The sequence below is a fragment of the Zootoca vivipara genome, chromosome 2 (genome assembly GCF_963506605.1).
Source record: "Zootoca vivipara chromosome 2, rZooViv1.1, whole genome shotgun sequence".
Lineage (NCBI taxonomy): Eukaryota > Metazoa > Chordata > Lepidosauria > Squamata > Lacertidae > Zootoca > Zootoca vivipara.
The window spans coordinates 49275048-49292243 of record NC_083277.1 but is presented as its reverse complement, the minus strand read 5'-3'; the positions used below and the strand labels follow the sequence as shown (position 1 = coordinate 49292243).

Genomic DNA, 17196 nt, shown 5'->3' with positions numbered 1-17196 from the left:
CCAGAAAAACTCAGCATAATATTCTGCAAATATTTGTATAACATTGTAAGTTACTGTTCATAGAATTATGTGCCCTCTTTATTTTTGTTTTACACAACCCAAGCCACATTGCAATATGAAGAACTTTAAAGTTTGGGGGCAGAATATTGGTGAAATGGCCTGCTTTCATACTGTTGGCATGAATGGAGGAGATAATCCTTCAATTTGAGGGGAAAAAATTGAAATTATGTGTGCTTGAAACTGGATTTTTGATGTGCAAAATCAGTGGTTGAGAAACCCCTAGAACATTTTAGCTACCAGGAGAGAGCTGTGCTTTTGAGTGAGCTACTGAGTATAATTAAGGTCCCAAAATAAGACTTTTAGAAAACACTCTCTCACACAAGCTAATTTTTGCATCCTTTAATAGCAGTCCTCTTTATCAGATCTCCAGCACAATTTTCTCTGGAATATAATTGAACTGATCTGGTCAAATTGTTTGGTTTAAATATAGCCTATAGCAATTCATGTAAAGCCAGCCAGCAAATATCTTTTTGGAGGAAAAATATCCTCCAACTCCAAGGCACAAAGGAAGGTTTTCTTTCTTTCTTTCTTTCTTTCTTTCTTTCTTTCTTTCTTTCTTTCTTTCTTTCTTTCTTTCTTTCTTTCTTTCTTTCTTTCTTGCCTTCCTGCCTTCCTGCCTTCCTGCCTTCCTGCCTTCCTGCCTTCTTGCCTGTTAAGAAGGTATATGTTTTATTTATATACCGTATCTAAAAATTTGCAATATGCTTCTTTTTATTTGGTAATGCAATGGTAAATAAGAACACAATGCATTATAGGCTTGGTTCAGACATAAGAAACCATGGTTTGACTCTATGAGGAAAAGCTTTGTGCTTGTGCACTTCTTTCTTCACATTTCAATTAACTGATTCCTCTTTAGTTAAGCTATATATTCATAAGGCAAGAGTCGGTTGCACCAGGGGCCAGTATTTGGAATTCTGTAAAAATGAGTTTTGCATTAGTATTAATTACAGGTAATGTGGGTTCATATAATGTATCAAACAGACCTAATGTTTTGTCTGCACTGCACCATAGCCTTTTGGTGGGGGGGAAGGGCACACAAGGGAAGGAATGGGGGGGGGTCCCATTGTGCAAAGACAGCGCTTGTTAGGTGAATCCCACCCAAAGTTTCTTTAAAAATTCTTAAGCCATTAAAGCAAAGCATTTCAGCACAACTGTGAGCATGTTCACTGAGAAGCCAGTCTCGATGTGTACAATGGGGTGTACTTGCATGTGTAAATGTGCATAGGATTTCATCCCTAACCCTAAGCAATGATGTAAGCAGAGTATAGATTGCACTCTTGATATGTTAGTGTCTGAGACTGGCTTGCAGCACAGGGTGTTACATAGCTTATTATGCATCAGCATCAGTCAGCTCATTCAGCACAATATTCCAGGTTTTAATGTTGATAATCACATTACACTGCATATACCTAAACTGATTGACCACTACTCCTTAGTGTATAGGGTGTGGGTGGGTGTATAAATTCAGTTATAAAGCTAACTGTAGCAGCTTCATATATTATGAGGTGGAAGCAAGTACATTATAAACTTACACTTTTACACTCTAATAATTTTTCCACCAGCCCACCTAGTGAAAGGAAAGTGAATAACAGGGGTTATTCACTTACATTTCCTCTGCTCTGTTCAGACATGGCCTGTGCTTTAAAGCTTCATGTCCAAGTGCTCCCCCCGTGCTTTCCCTGAAAAAGCCACTCTTTAAAGTTCATTTGGAGCAAACAGCAATCAGTGGAGAACCTGAATTGATGTTTGCTCCAGTTGAGCACCAAAGAGTGAATTTTTGTGAGGAAAGCTCTGGGACAAAAACTCCCACTTTTAAGCATGGACCTGTGCTTTCAAAGAGCAAGGCAAAAGGTACGTGTGGATAGTGCCACAGTAGGACGATAGTTTGTAATATTTGTATGTAATATTTATTTGGCCTCATTAGGCATTAGCTCCCTCTTTAGAAAAGGTGGTTTATTGTCCCCAAATACAGAAGTCTCCTCTGGGACAGCATTGTACTAGAGAGTCTTAAAAAAAGCCTTTTGAGGTTTCTAGAGATTTTGTGTACGTGCATCATTTGAATAGCTGTTTCATCAACAGTGTAAATTCAAATATTGAACAAAAATAGATACAAGGCTTATGAAATGGTAAATGAGTGGATGTCTAGTATGCTGCAAGGACTGACACAAGCCAAATGCATATTTATGTAGACTAAATCACACATAATTCAATGGAATTTACTCCCTAGTAACACAGTTACTATGCAGTAACCACCATTCAACACCACGAGATTTACTTCTTTTTGCATTTAGCAGATTACACTGTTTATTGTTTGATGAATCAGTTGTGTGAATTTGGCCTCTGAGCAGTTTGCAACAGGCCCAAATAGTGTGAGGAAATTCTGCATTGCAATCAAACTGCAGTTGTAGGAATTACATTCACTGCAGGCAGAGGGCAGGGCTGCCCTGGGCGGGAAGAAAGGGGGAGCATAGTGGAGCGCAATGAGTTTTTATTTCATTATATGTTTTTGAAAATGCTTTATGTGTCCATGTCTAATCTTGCCTCTTTCTAAAACTTATTTATTGGTATGTGTTTTTCTTTTTCTAAATCTATCAAAGAATAAAGTAAATTAAAAATGGGATTAAGTGGTTTTCTCAGGATGGTGGAGTGTGTGTGCCCTGTTCCCTGTTGGTGTAATGGTGATAGAAATGTCATGTGGTGGAGAAGGGGACAAAAAATGGTTGGTTGAGGAGGGTCAGTTGGGGGAAGTGAGAATTATCCCTATTTTCATCTCAGGAATTGTCCCTATTTTCATCTGGAGGGGCACGAGGCACATATATTCAATCCTGAACCTTTGGTTAATAGGTTCAATATTTTCAATAGGGAAGGTTTGTTTATAAACACAAAGACTAACTGAAGTAATTTTAGCATTCATGTTCAGAATTATATATATATTGTAAAATACTTCTTAATTTTTTTACCAATTGAAGTGCTGCATCTTTTAGCTTTGTGGAGTGAACAAAGTCAGAGACATTTCTAACCTAGAATCATAGAATCATAGAATCATAGAGTTGGAAGAGACCACAAGGGCCATCCAGTCCAACCCCCTGCCGAGCAGGAAACACCATCAAAGCATTCCTGACATATGCCTGTCAAGCCTCTGCTTAAAGACCTCCAAAGAAGGAGACTCCACCACACTACACTACACTACACCACACTATATATAGCATATGCAAGAAACAGGAGAGGGAGGTCCATACCCAAGGATTTCCCTCTTGTTAAGTGGCAATCAAAGTTTTTTGTTTTCATCACGGATGTGACCTTTGTGCACAAGCCTATTTTAGCCTTAATCGTTAAAGAAGAGGAATGTGTACAGAGTGCTAAATTGTCAAACATAGAGTATGGACAGCTTTAGCAAATGAAAATGTTTCCCTTTATAGAAAAAGTAATCATCAACGTTTTCTGAAAAGTCAAACTTCATTAGACACCAAGAATTGTCTGATTTAAAGGCTTAAGATTATCAAATAAACCATGCCTGATTTTTAAACAATGGGATATTAATATGAGAAAAGTCTTCATGTAAATCTGAATGAAAGAATTTCAAAGCTACTCCTAACTGATGAAGTTTTTTTTTAAAAAAAAGGAGGGGGAGAACCTCCGTTTGGATTTGAAGCAAACAAAAATGTTTTGGTGAAATAGGATTAGTTCTTAAATCTCAAGAAAGCTTGTGGAGTCATGCAAAATAGAAAAGAGAGGTTTAGCCTGCATAGAAACAGAATCACATGAGCAAAATATTCAGACTTTCATTCATGTGATGCTTGGTTGTTGTTGGCAACAAATCTTTAAGAGGAAAAGAAAAGTGCAGCAATTTTTTATAGCTCAGAGGTTCAGTTTGCTTGGCATTTTGTGGTGCATAAAATGTAATCATTGTCGGGTGGGTAAGGAAAGCTTAAAATGGTAAAAGTGAATTTGATTCAGTCTTGTCCTTTCTTTTTTAGAATACGTAGCCATTTTCATGAAAGCATGTAGCATCAGGCCATAAATATATCAATTACACAGAAAGGGAAGAACTTTAGGAATGGTCATGTAAAAAGATACGTTGCTAGGGGCACATATGAAAGTAGTTGAAAGTGTATAATAAAGGTATAGAGACCTTCCTGTGCATTAATGTCTATGGGGGAGGCCTTTCAAGAGGCACTGCAGCGATCTAAGATACACTTTGCAGCAACCTGATGGAGGATTTTTGTCATGGTACCTCAGTGGTAAATCTTCCTCCCATTTGTCAGTTTAAGACATACCTTTTCACTCAGGTGCTTACTGGATACTAGTCCCTGTGCCTGTCCGTTATTATTTTAGTTTTTCTGGTTGCAAAGTGTGATATATTTATTCCCGCTGTTCTATTATATATGTCTTGTTTTCACTTTTTATGTAACCTGCTCCAGGATTGCTACTGTAATGAAAAGTAGATAATAAATATATTAATGAATGAACAAATTAAATTAAATTGGATGCTAATTGAAAGGCTGCTCATACATGTACACTCCTCTTTGTTTGATTGAAAATAAATTATGGGTGTCCGGTCAAGCTCAAATTAAAAAAAAACCCCATTTATCTGCCACATTCTTTTATTTGGATTTTTATTGGTATCATTTGAAATCCATATAAACCACACTGGAATTAATTGCGACGGTGGGCAGAAAAAGGGGAGTTAAAGTAAATAAATTAAACTCTGGTTGGGATTAAGAAATGGGTCCTAAGGAATAGACCACCATAAAATTCTCCCCAAATCCCAGATGGGGACTGTGTGACGGCATCAATGCTTGAAGAAAGGCAGAGTGCTCCTAGAAATGAAGTGGGAACATTTCTCCTTTTTTGCTTACTGCCTTTGAGGTGTCTATATTGGCCTGTAAAGGTTCATCCCAATTTGCAGGACCATAATTAGGAGGAACTCCACCATATCCTCTGTGTGTGCCCCACCCCCACAACCGAGTCAAGGCCTGAAAGAGAGACTTTTCTTTGGTTTATTATTTTCCATAACTAGGTCTCTCTCTCTCTCCTTTCCTTTCTACTTGATTTGTGTTTTATTCTGTTTCCTATCTGGTTTATGTGTAGTTCTAAAGCTGTTCACGTAGCAGATTCAATATGTTTTCAGCCAAGGATTTCAGTTAAGATGATTAGTTGCTCCACTACAATGCTAGTGGACAAGATTAACACATGTGAATCACTATATGAAATAAGGCTTACGCATGTTCATTTTGGGCAAGTGTTAAACTACAAATTATATTCCAGAATGCAGCCTTCACTTTGTTTCCTCTCAGGATGGAGGATTACATCCAGGAGTGGAATTAAAACACACACACAGCTCTGCTTGGTATGTGAAAATTGCTTGTTATTGTGCTAACAGAAATAGGAATGCTCCATTGCTTAATATAAACTTTTTGAGAAACATTGAGAAACATTGGCCTTTACAAATAAATAAATAAATAAATAAATAAAAAATCCACAGTGAAACAAAATTTTTGAAATATAATTCGTGAAGCACTTCGTTTTCTGTTCATAAATACGGAACAATTCATAATGTTGGCGATTTTGAAAAGCTGTATCATTGAAAGCCAGAGTGGGTGACTTTTACGTTCTTCTAAAATACACAAACTAAAAATATATTGAGTTACATTTGCCTGTGCTTCTCTTGAAAAGTTTACTAAAGCAATGCTATTTTAGCAACAAATTTTCTAGACAATTAAAATTTGACACAAAATTTACTCTATTTATCAAATTTATTTATATCTTGCACTTCCTCCCAATGGTAAAGGTAAAGGGACCCCTGACCATTAGGTCCAGTCGTGACCGACTCTGGGGTTGTGGTGCTCATCTCGCATTATTGGCCGAGGGAGCCGGCATACAGCTTTCCAGGTCATGTGGCCAGCATGACAAAGCCGCTTCTGGCAAACCAGAGCAGCGCATGGAAACGCCGTTTACCTTCCCGCTTGGAGCGGTACCTATTTATCTACTTGCACTTTGACGTGCTTTCGAACTGCTAGGTTGGCAGGAGCTGGGACTGAGCAACGGGAGCTCACCCCGTCACAGGGATTTGAACTGCTGACCTTCTGATCAGCAAGCCCTAGGCTCTGTGGTTTAACCACAGCGCCACCTGCCTCTCTTCCCAATGCAGTAGAAAGAAAATAAAAACATTTAAAACTTAAAAACATATAAAAGAAATGAAACATAATAAAATATAATATTGTTGCATATCACCCCAATCTCCAAGTGGTGTGAGATTCCAGACCTTCCTCTTTTTCCAGGGCATTCTTGCAACACAGACACAGTTTTCCCACCACAGCAAACATGCAAAAACCACAAATCAACAGCATTATTTTTTAATAAAACATTGCCAAAACCTGTGGGAAGGATCCCTGCAGCAAATAAGTAAACACAAATCCCTGCCCACTCACTGGATAGGCATCAGTGGAGCATGAGATTGAATAATTGATATAAGGTGCTAATGTAGATTTTATAATCTCAGACAGTTTGCTGCCTCTGACAAAGTTAGACTGAGAGAAAAGAAACATAGGTTAGAAGCAAGCACTGTATAACAACTGGCCTCCTGACTCAATTAGTGGTCTACGCAAACCAGGGTCCTCTCTCCAACAGCAATGTGTGATAACAGTTTTCATGCACTAAAAAACTACGCAGAATTATTGCCCCCTCATTGGAACTTTCTAGTTGTTCAAATCCGCTGGGTTCTTCATGTTAGGATAGCATACATAAATAACACTTTCATTTTTTTTATATAAAAAATCTCTGTAGGAACCTACAACACATATTATCTAATAACTGTAAATATTTTGAGGCTAATAAATTATTGAATAAATTAACTGCTCCAACACCATTGGGGAATAAGGCTGTGAACCAAGAAATTAGAATATGCAGTGCCAGAGCTGGAAGCAATCTGCAGGTGTAGTTATAAAATATGCATGGCTTCTTGGCTCATTTCACAAGAATTAGCAATCATTAATATAATTACAGTTTTTAGGATGATAAAGACATTGGTTATGCTCAAGCCTGGGCCAACCACAGTGCTGTTGTTGTTTTTTTAACCCAAGAAACTAGAAAACAGTATTTGATAGTCACACTACTTTCGTTCAACTTGGTGATACCTCTAATAATACCCACACAAGTAATATATTCCCATATCTCTGCTTTGCCCACTATCCATTATTATTCCACAACCAGTGCTGCCAGATTTTCTTCTCCCTTCCTGTTCAACCCCCTTCATGGCACAGATACTTCCCATGAATTCTTTTTGCCATAGTTGCACATCAATGGATGAAAAAAATGGGGGGAAAGTAGACTTGTGTAAAACCAATTGCAGTGGAATGGAATAAACTGACAGGAGCCTATACACCACATCGCACACATTGGAGTGAACACTTTACTGGCAAAAACAGGATCTGCACAGGAGTGTCAGTTCTAGTGAGCACAGCAATTCGTGTCCAGCAGGTCTTGCCCCCATGAAGCAATTGCTGATACCCTGCCTCCCCACATCTGCCTAAGTCCCTTCTCCAAGGATTCCCCCCAGCAATCTGAGACTGCTGCGTGCCTGTGTGAAGCTAACTTCTCCGCCCTCTTCATGCCTTTCCTGGATCTGGGACACCAGGAGGGGGAAGGGGAGCTTGTCGCAGCAGGAGGGGGTAACACCCATGCCTCTTCACCAGCTGGACTCTTCCTTCTTCTTCTGTTTCTGCCTTTGATTCTGGACTTCTCTCTGCCACAGACTCCCTCTACTCACTAAGCCTTGTTACCCCTTAAGCTTCCAATACCTCCTCCTCTCAGTCTTCTTTTTCTTCTCCCTCTGACCAGTTGTTCCATCACCTGGCTCTACCCCTGGAGGTTCCCCAGCTAGTTTCTCCCGCCATTCCTCCCCATCCAACCAGACCATAACACATACAGTGGTACCTCAAGTTACGAACTTAATTCATTCCGGAGGTCCGTTCTTAACCTGAAACTGTTCTTAACTAGAGGCGTGCTTTCGCTAATGGCGCCTCTTGCCGCCGCTGCGCCGCCAGCACACAATTTCTGTTCTCATCCTGGGGCAAAGTTCTCAACTCGAGGTAACTCTTCCAGGTTAGCGGAGTTTGTAACCTGAGGCGTTTGTAACTAGAGGTACCATTGTACTAGCCAAAAGCATGAATGAACGCCAGCATGGATTGAGGAATGCTCATGCTTACTTAACCATGTCTTTTTCTGTTTTGAAGTGTTTAGAGGGATTTGCATATGGCTCCTAGGTGCTCTACAGCCAGGCAATTTACAGGACCATGTTTGCTCTGTTTCAGATATAGTCCTGTGTTGCTTGCCTGCTGACCACTCTCTGAACCATAATAAACATAAATCAGCTTTCAAAAGAAACATGCACCTACTTGTGGTTAGCAATAATGTTTAAAAATGATATTTTGTAATTTATAGGAAACACAAAATAAAGAACACCAAGTATTAAAAAAAGTAGGAAGCATAGACATGAGGCAGCTTTGTAAAAATACAGCCTTTATTTAAATTCCTTCCACAGCTTCCATATCTTTTATGGTCACATAGTGATACATCATGTAGGAGCTAGGCAAGGATTCCCACCCCAATAGTGTTGCCAGGTTTTTTTCTGGCAGAGCTCCAGTGCTGCATGTTGCCAGCTACATGTTTCTGGCATGAAGATGCAATGATGATAATTACTTTACCTGTTGAAATTCTGTCTTCTAAAGTGGGTAATGAAGCCCCAAAGTTCTAGTGTTTTTAAAGGAGCAACTCGCTACTCCATTTGACAGATGCGTACTTTCCCCTATATGTAGCTTCATATAACTTTTCAAAATATTCAGGATATTTTCAAAATATTCATTATATTACAATATTGTATTCCTTAAGGGTGCAGTTAGTTCTAAGGTAGTTTAAACATGCATCCAGTGCCCTGTTGGGCTCATCCTGGCAAGGCAGAAATGAAGGTGCTCTTGCATTCCTCTGTCCATTTTGCTAGTTTCTTCTTTTAAAATATTTAACAGGAGAGAAATAGATCAGCCCCTGAGCTGATCTAAGCACATCTCCTTGGTTTGGGGGCATTTGGGGCACTAGGATGACTTTGTACCCTGTACTGCTCCCTCTGACATCAGTTGGACCAAGGGCCTAGAAGTTGCTGTGGCAGCAGGGTGCTCTCCTGTGGCTCCTGGGATACTTCCATGGCCTATGGGGGTCACAGTTTATTGTTTTCGTTTGTTGCTATGTTATGCATTTTAATTTTTTTTTGTATTGTAAACCGCCCAGTGATCTTTGGATGAAGGGTGGTACAGAAATTTCAACAACAAGTATTGCATGAAGCTGTACTGTCTGTCCTGACTTCAAGCCAATCAGTTTCATTGGATGACCATGAGGTCTAGTATTTTGTATGTGAAAGAAAACACATCTACTTTCTTCACATAATTTGGCATCATTTATGAAATTCACCACTGCTCATCCTGAACGCCAGATGAACAACTTAAAAAGCTTTTTCTTAAGAGCAAAAAACATAAAACCAATATAGATATGAATGAGCATTGATAATAATAATTATTTTTTATTTATACCCTGCCCTCCCCAGTCAAAACCGGGCTCAGGGCAGCTCACACCAATAAAATTACAATAAAACATAAAAAGCAATTAATTAAAATACAGATTAAACTACAGTATTAAAACTTAAAATTTAAGTTTAAAATGCAGCCTGATTTTAATTTTACAGGAGACAGTTGCCAGCACCAGTTTATTAATACAAATGCACAGATTGGTTCCGTAGGATCTGCACCTTTCTGCCCCAGAAATAATGCTGGAGAGTTTACAGGAACACCTGCGCTGTTCTTTGTGGACAAGTGGCAGAGGGGCTCATTGACATAGTGGCAAGAACTGCCCATTGTAACCAGTGAATTCTGCAACATTGTCTAATGTCCGTCTCTTTGGTGGGAAGATGGATGGAAATGGTGTGTTGCACAGCATCTGTGACTGTGTGGGATTCACCATGAGTAGGAATTTTCCTTCTGTTCCCCTAAGAATTAATTCACAGTTCCAACTGAAGGACAGCAGGCAGGTTAGAAATGCCTTTTTTCCATTTTGGGAGAAGGAAGAGAGGAAATATTAGGGTACCTGCATTTTTGCCCAGCGAGACAGATAGCATATAGATGAGACTGATGTATCAAGGGGCAACAGGATTCTCAGTTATTCTTAGTTACTTGTGCTATGATGTCCTTTGAAGTCACCAGGTCCTGATTTACCATATGAAATTCAATGAGCACAGTCACCAACTGATACTGTATAGCAGGCATCCCCAAACTTCGGCCCTCCAGATGCTTTGGACTACAATTCCCATTATCCCTGACCACTGGTCCTGTTAGCTAGGGATCATGGGAGTTGTAGGCCAAAACATCTGGAGGGCCCGCAGTTTGGGGGTGCCTGCATACAGTACTGTGTATTGTGCAGGCAAGTAAGGGTTCATTCAGAAGGAAAGGTATCCTGAAAGGATTTATTGGTCAGTGGAGGATTGATGGAAATGTTTACCATTCAAACAACTGGGTTTTTAAAAATTGTTTTGCTTTTTTTGGTGCGGTGGGAATAGGGAACCTTGATTCAGTTTGGTTTTGCTGTGCTTAGTAGTTGCCACCAGGGGGTATTAGAGTTTAATGCAGTTTGAAATCTGAGATGAAGTACTGAAATTTTTCACAACGAATGATCCTAAACTTTTATCCCTTCTTGCTTTTGACTACAGTAAAGAGGGCCAGGTTCTTCTGGAATGTATATAGCTTCCATGTTGAAATGATAGCACTTTCAAACTCCTCTCCCATTCACATTTATACATATCACTTGATTTTTTAAATGACTCAATGCTTGATGAGTATAGCAGCAGGATGCACAAAACGACTTCATTGAAAGGTAGTGTTTGGAATGTGATGTATTTGATCTATGATGGCCATTTCATACATGAAAGCCAATTACTGATGCTGCAGACACGTAGCGAGTGATGAATGGACATTGGACTGGTGAACCAACCCTTTATCTGAATATTTCTTGGATGAATAGCCATTTCATATTTCAAAATCCTTATGAAAAGCATCATGCTGTTTTTGAATGATCATGTAAAAATAACTTATTTTTCTTATCTATGTTTGATGTAAGGCTGGAACAGAATCGGTCATAAAGCTTAGCCTTTGCAATGCTACTGCACCAGTTCTAGGCAGGCTTTGTGATGTGGGCCAAGTATAACAGACCAGTTCAGCTGCTGTTCAGAAAAGGATGTGAAAGTAATTACTTTCTGCCTCTAGTTGGACACACACACACACACACACACACACACGGCAGTAGTCTACCATTTTTTTTTCCTCATACAGCTGCAGGGTGGCGGGAGAGATTGAAAAACAACAACCAACTGTTGATTTTTATCCTATAAGATACTGCCCCTTCCAATTCTTTTGATGCTACATAAAATGAGGGGCAAAACAAGGAAATTAACAGAAAGGAACTGTAATGGGATAGAACAGGGGAACCTTTTTGAACCTGAGAGCTACATTCCAGCCTGGTGGTGTGCAACACCAGAAGCAAAAGTAGGCAGAGGAAAAATTTTTTTTTAAAACCTTTTTTTTTACTGTAGGTTACTTTTTACAGACATTCTCACAAGCCTATATCCTTCATCCAGGCAATCAAGAGGCATTATTAGAGTTCAAGGACACATTCCAGCCTGGCCAGAAACACTCAAGCATCCAAAGGAGGGTTATCTAGTCCAACCCTGTAATGCAGGAATCTCAGCTAAAGCATACATGACAGATGGCCCATGCAACCTCTGCTTAAAATCTTCCAAGGAAGGAGAGCCCACCACCTCTTCAGGGAGTCCGTTCCACTGTTCAATGGATCTTACCACCAGAAAGTTGTTCCTGGTGTTTAGTCAGAATCTCCTTTCTTGTGACTTGAATCTATAGGTTTGGGTCCTACCCTATGGAGCAGGAGAAAACAAGCTTGCTACCTACTTGGAAATAGGCTGTGATTCCTCAGCATTGTTCATACATACTGTATGTGCCAAACTTCTGCAGTATTCAATAGAAATGATATTAAAGTTATAATATTTAGTAATCTTGATGAAATGAAGGACATCTGACTTCATAATATTTTAAGGCAGGTGCATACAATAGTTTAAAAACTTATGACGATTGCGCATTTATTTTTGTCCATTTGCCATGCTTTATTTTTTTATGGTTTATGTGTTCATGCTGAGATCTTTAAAGCTGGCCATCAAATGGCAAACTAGGAACTGCTACCCTTAATCCTACCATAGTTTAAATCTTCCCAGAAATAAGTGTAGCACATTCATTAATGTCTTACCATACACTGCTTTATAACCTGCAGCTTTCAGTTCATTAATATGGAGAGAATGAATCCACACCAGAGAATAGCAGCGATTCTTATCTTCTGCTTAAAAGCATATGCCAGCAAAAATGAAATGAAGCTGTCATAAGCACAAACTTTAGTAGGTGTTATTCATCTGCATATAGGATAATACCTCTAAGTGTTTAAAAGATGTTTCTGGAAATGCAGAGTCAATTTGTCATGCAAATGAACTCATTAGGGAAGCTGTATTTATAGAATATTAGAAAAGGCAAACATCTTCCCTTACCTCAAAATGCTCCTTTGCACATAGAAGCATTTGCATAAAGGAATAATTTAACTAATTGGATTTACGTTTTTAGTATCCTAGATTTTGTACAACAAGATTTTAAATTCTGTATTGAAATTATATCATTTTCCCACTCCTTTGGTAAAAGTTTTCTGCTTTTGTGACTGTACCACACCATTGTATCTAAATACTGCCCTCCCAAAGTTCTGCCAAAGCAATGTTTTCCTTCTTAGAGAAGCACAGAGATGTTCATGTACCCACAGTAGTTTACAGAGATGCTGTTCAGAATTTCCTGCGGCAAAAAAAATTCTTCATTGTTGTATGGGAAGCTTCAAGTTGGTAGTTCAACAAAACTTTTGCATTCTGAAATGCAATAAACACTGAAAAAACCATGAATATGTAAACAAATAATGGGATGTCAAGAATAAACTGTTGACTACTTTAACAGAATAAGAAATGTTTCTCCCCCCCTCTATTATATCAAGTAAATATCAACATTTATTTAATTGCACTTTTGATGGAGCTAAAATGTATATTTTTTAAAAAATTAACATAAAATTTCCTGCATTGGGAAAAATGTGGAATCCTGCATTGCAGCGGGTTGGACTAGATAACCCTTGTGATCCCTTCCAACTCTATGATTCTTTGAAAAAAGTAGCATCTTTGTGGTTTGGAGTACAGCTCTAATAGCAGAATTCTCTTCAGGTCTACCCCAAAGTAATTACCACTGAATATGTTGAGGGTTACTATAGGAAATTATAGGATTGCAGCCTAACAGTATTGATTTTATTTGCATTCTGCAGAACACAGATTTCATGTGGAAACAAGACACAACCTGTAGATTTAACGTAATGCACATGTCTAATTAGAAAGGAAAAGGCAGGTTGCATTTTACATGAGCAGTATGGTACTTTGGGTGGGGGCGATGGGCAATGAAGGTTGTTTTATATCCTTTGTCTCCCATCTTTTCTGTATTATCTGAAAATAATACAGTTCTTTAAAATCTGTACTTGCCAATAAAGTCATTGATTTCAAACTGATTTGTTGCAAAATGAATTTTAGCCTAATTGCCCTTTCCTGTGTGCCTCATCACTTCTTACTGTCTCCCACAACAGCAGAAGTCCAACTGGTAATGTTGCATTACCAGGCAGGCTTACCTCCAGTTCATCATCAGCTTTCGATATTGCTGTATCGGCAAGGATTCGTGGCTTTTGATGCATTGCAGTGGTGTACTGTTCCAATAGGATATGGCTGTGGGAGAAAGAGGCAAAACTATTTATCTGTCTTTTGCTAAACAGTTCTTCCCCAGTTTCTGGATTCAATATTCTTCTTCAGCTGCTGTGTATTTTTACAGCTAAAGCAGGTTGATATGATGGATACTGCCGTGTTTCTCTGAAAATAAGACACCGTCTTATATTTATTTTTCCTTTTAAAAAAACCACAGTAGCTTATTTTCAGGGGATGTCTTATTTTTTTATTACGCGTCCAGCCTTCCCTCTTCCTTGGGGCCCTCCAGAATAGCGCCTATCACTATGTCTTATTTTTGGGGTATGGCTTATATTGCACAAATGCTTAGAAATCCTGTTATGGCTTATTTTATGGGTATGTCTTATTTTAGGAGAAACAGGGTATCTGACTATAATCAACTTTGAGGACCGGACGGGCAATTAATTGCTGAGGAACACTGATTGTTTAGGAATAAACAGTCTTTATATTCAACAGGAAAATCCATTATTTTTTTTTAAAAAAGTGTGATCAACCAGTTAATTGGTGTAGATGCAGATGATAAAGTGAAATTGCTTAGCAATGCAGCATTTCTGCCTTTTCACAAATAGCATTGGCCCATGAATGCACCTTGATATGAAGTGCATGGTGATGATGATTGGCAATATAATACTGTATATAAGCTCAAAGATCATCTTGTCATTTCAGCTAACAGTTATTTATTTTTTCAGGAATAAAACATTGTTTTATACTTAGCGCCTAACTTTAAATTGAGAAATAGTCGTTATATAAATTCTTTGTAGGTAAATACCATTGACAAGAGGTAAATAAGTTATCTTCAGTTGGAAATGTTGTTTTTATTTAGTCGTTTGGTCGTGTCCGACTCTTCGTGACCCCATGGACCAGAGCACGCCAGGCACTCCTGTCTTCCACTGCCTCCCGCAGTTTGGTCAAACTCATGTTCGTAGCTTCGAGAACACTGTCCAACCATCTGGACAGTTGGAAATATAATATATTTAATATCCCTATGTTTTGTTCTCTTTTTTTATTAACTAATTTGTGATTTTATCCTGTATTTTTATCTTGTGAGTTGCCCTAATATCTTCAGATGAAGGCCGGCAAATAAATTTAATAAAGATAAGATAAGATAAGATAAGATAAAAACAATTAGATTGAAGTCTAGTTTACAGCCATAATAGCTGGAATAGAAACCCAGCACAGCCAAGTTTAAATCCCATTGACTTCAGCAGTATACTTTCAAGAAAGCATGCTAGTTCTCCAACTTGTTCTTCTGACCTAATGTCGTGCATTCAATTAACATAATGTTTTGGAAAGAGCCATACAACCTGCTGGTGGTTAAGTTCATCAGGAGGAATGCAGCCTCTTGGAACCAGCACTCATAGAATCGGTTATCAGCAAATCATTGCCATATAAGTCCTTTATTTCTATGAGAAATGAGCCAGGAACTGACTGGATTTTTCAGTGTCATGATTATCTTCACCTGCTGTGAAATTTTTATATTATCCCATTAGTATGCTTGCTGTGAGAGGTACTACATCCTCCTTACCCTCTTTATGAATCAGGTTTCATAGTGAGATCATTGTACCTATGACAGACTAAGTAACTTTGTATGTATGTATGTGTGGATTAAAATGGTGTAATAGAGTGCTTTAAAATATTTTCAGGAAACAGTCATGATAATTGACCAAAATAGAGTATTCACCCAGCAAAAAAATCTGGTAGCTTCATCACATACCGGTAGTTCACAGCAGTCAGTGAGACTTTTATGAATAGTTACACATCAGGTTGGGGTAAAGGAGGGGAAGCCAATACGATTGCATCAGGATAATTTGGATTATAATTCCCATCCTCCCTAACAATTGGCCACACTGCCTGGAGTATATTGCCTACCCCTGTGTATAGAGTATAATCACATTCTTTACTAGACAAAATCATGTTTAGGCTATGATGAAAATATCATTGGCATTTGAAAACACAGTGTATGATTCATTTATCTGCTATATTGAGTTACTTGAAGATGTGAAATATGCAAATGTTTAATAATGCAGACCACTGATATTTAATTCCAAGGGACTTTCCCACATAGCAATTTGAATCTTGCAGCCATACGTAGCAGCCAGCACAGAAGGCTTGTCATATTTTGCTTCTATTAATAAATCAAATAGCCATAGGGGTTACAAACTGTCACATAATCATTTTGTGTTCTGCAAAAAGAAATTGATATGTATAATCTATGTTCAACCCAACATAATTTGTATACCTATCCAACAGAAAATCTTACTAAGCAGACTGTTTTATACAGGTTAGATGAAAATATTTTGAAGTATGTGCTCTCTCTCATGCTTTTACTTGTATCATTTTTGAATCAGTTTCAATGTTGAGACACTGGGAAGAAAGAGGGGAAACAGGTAAAAGAACACAAGCGAATAAAAAAGTATTTTAAATGCTGCTGCTGCTCTTAATTTGCTATCTGAATATTTGTTTTGTATTGTATTGTGATATATATTACATTACAGAAAGGCAGGGAATAGAATTTAGTCATTAATTTATTTTGACATATATACTCTTATCTTCCTGTTATAGAATCAAACTCAGGGTGGCTTACAAATAAAAATAGTAATCAGAGCAAATTGAAAAACAAACAGCAATAAAAAGGGCATAATATTTTTTTTAAACGCCTCAGCAAAAACAGACTAAACGTTGAAATAAAGAAATGAGGCAGGAGTGTTGTACCCAAATACTTAGGAGTGAAGTTGCATTGAACTCTGTGACGCTTTCTACACAGTATGCAAGCATAGTCTTGTACTGTAGAATCCCCATGTAATTATTTGACTTAGTTTTTGGTAGAAGTTCATTTTCCTGTGATGTGGTGAGCTATACTGTACAGTACACTTCTTGGTCAAACTAGATACATTGTGCATGTGAAGAGTCTACTGAATCTTTTTCTGCAATTAAATGTAACTATAGAGCTGCTTTAAATGTAACACTAAACTATACCATGGTTTAGTTTAGTGCATGCGACCGTGAGGGCTGCTGCAGCCCTCCTGAATTCTGCTGTTGCTGCAGCACTGTTGTGAGCAATGCCATGGTTTGGCTTAGTGTGTCATCTGAATATGAGCTCATGGTTGGCTTCCCAGACAAACCACGAGCTATGAACCTAAGAATAATGTGTAATGTGACGCATCATGTGATGCGCCCCCACAATGTGGGGGGCAAGCTGGTGCCCTTGCTTTCCAACACATGGG

At 38.4% G+C, this 17196-nt stretch overlaps 1 protein-coding gene across 1 annotated transcript in view; it reads left to right on the top strand.

Moving 5' to 3' along the window:
- ATP2B2 (ATPase plasma membrane Ca2+ transporting 2) overlaps window positions 1-17196 on the top strand; it is a 377201-nt gene that overhangs the window by 10683 nt on the left and 349322 nt on the right. The window lies entirely within an intron of this gene.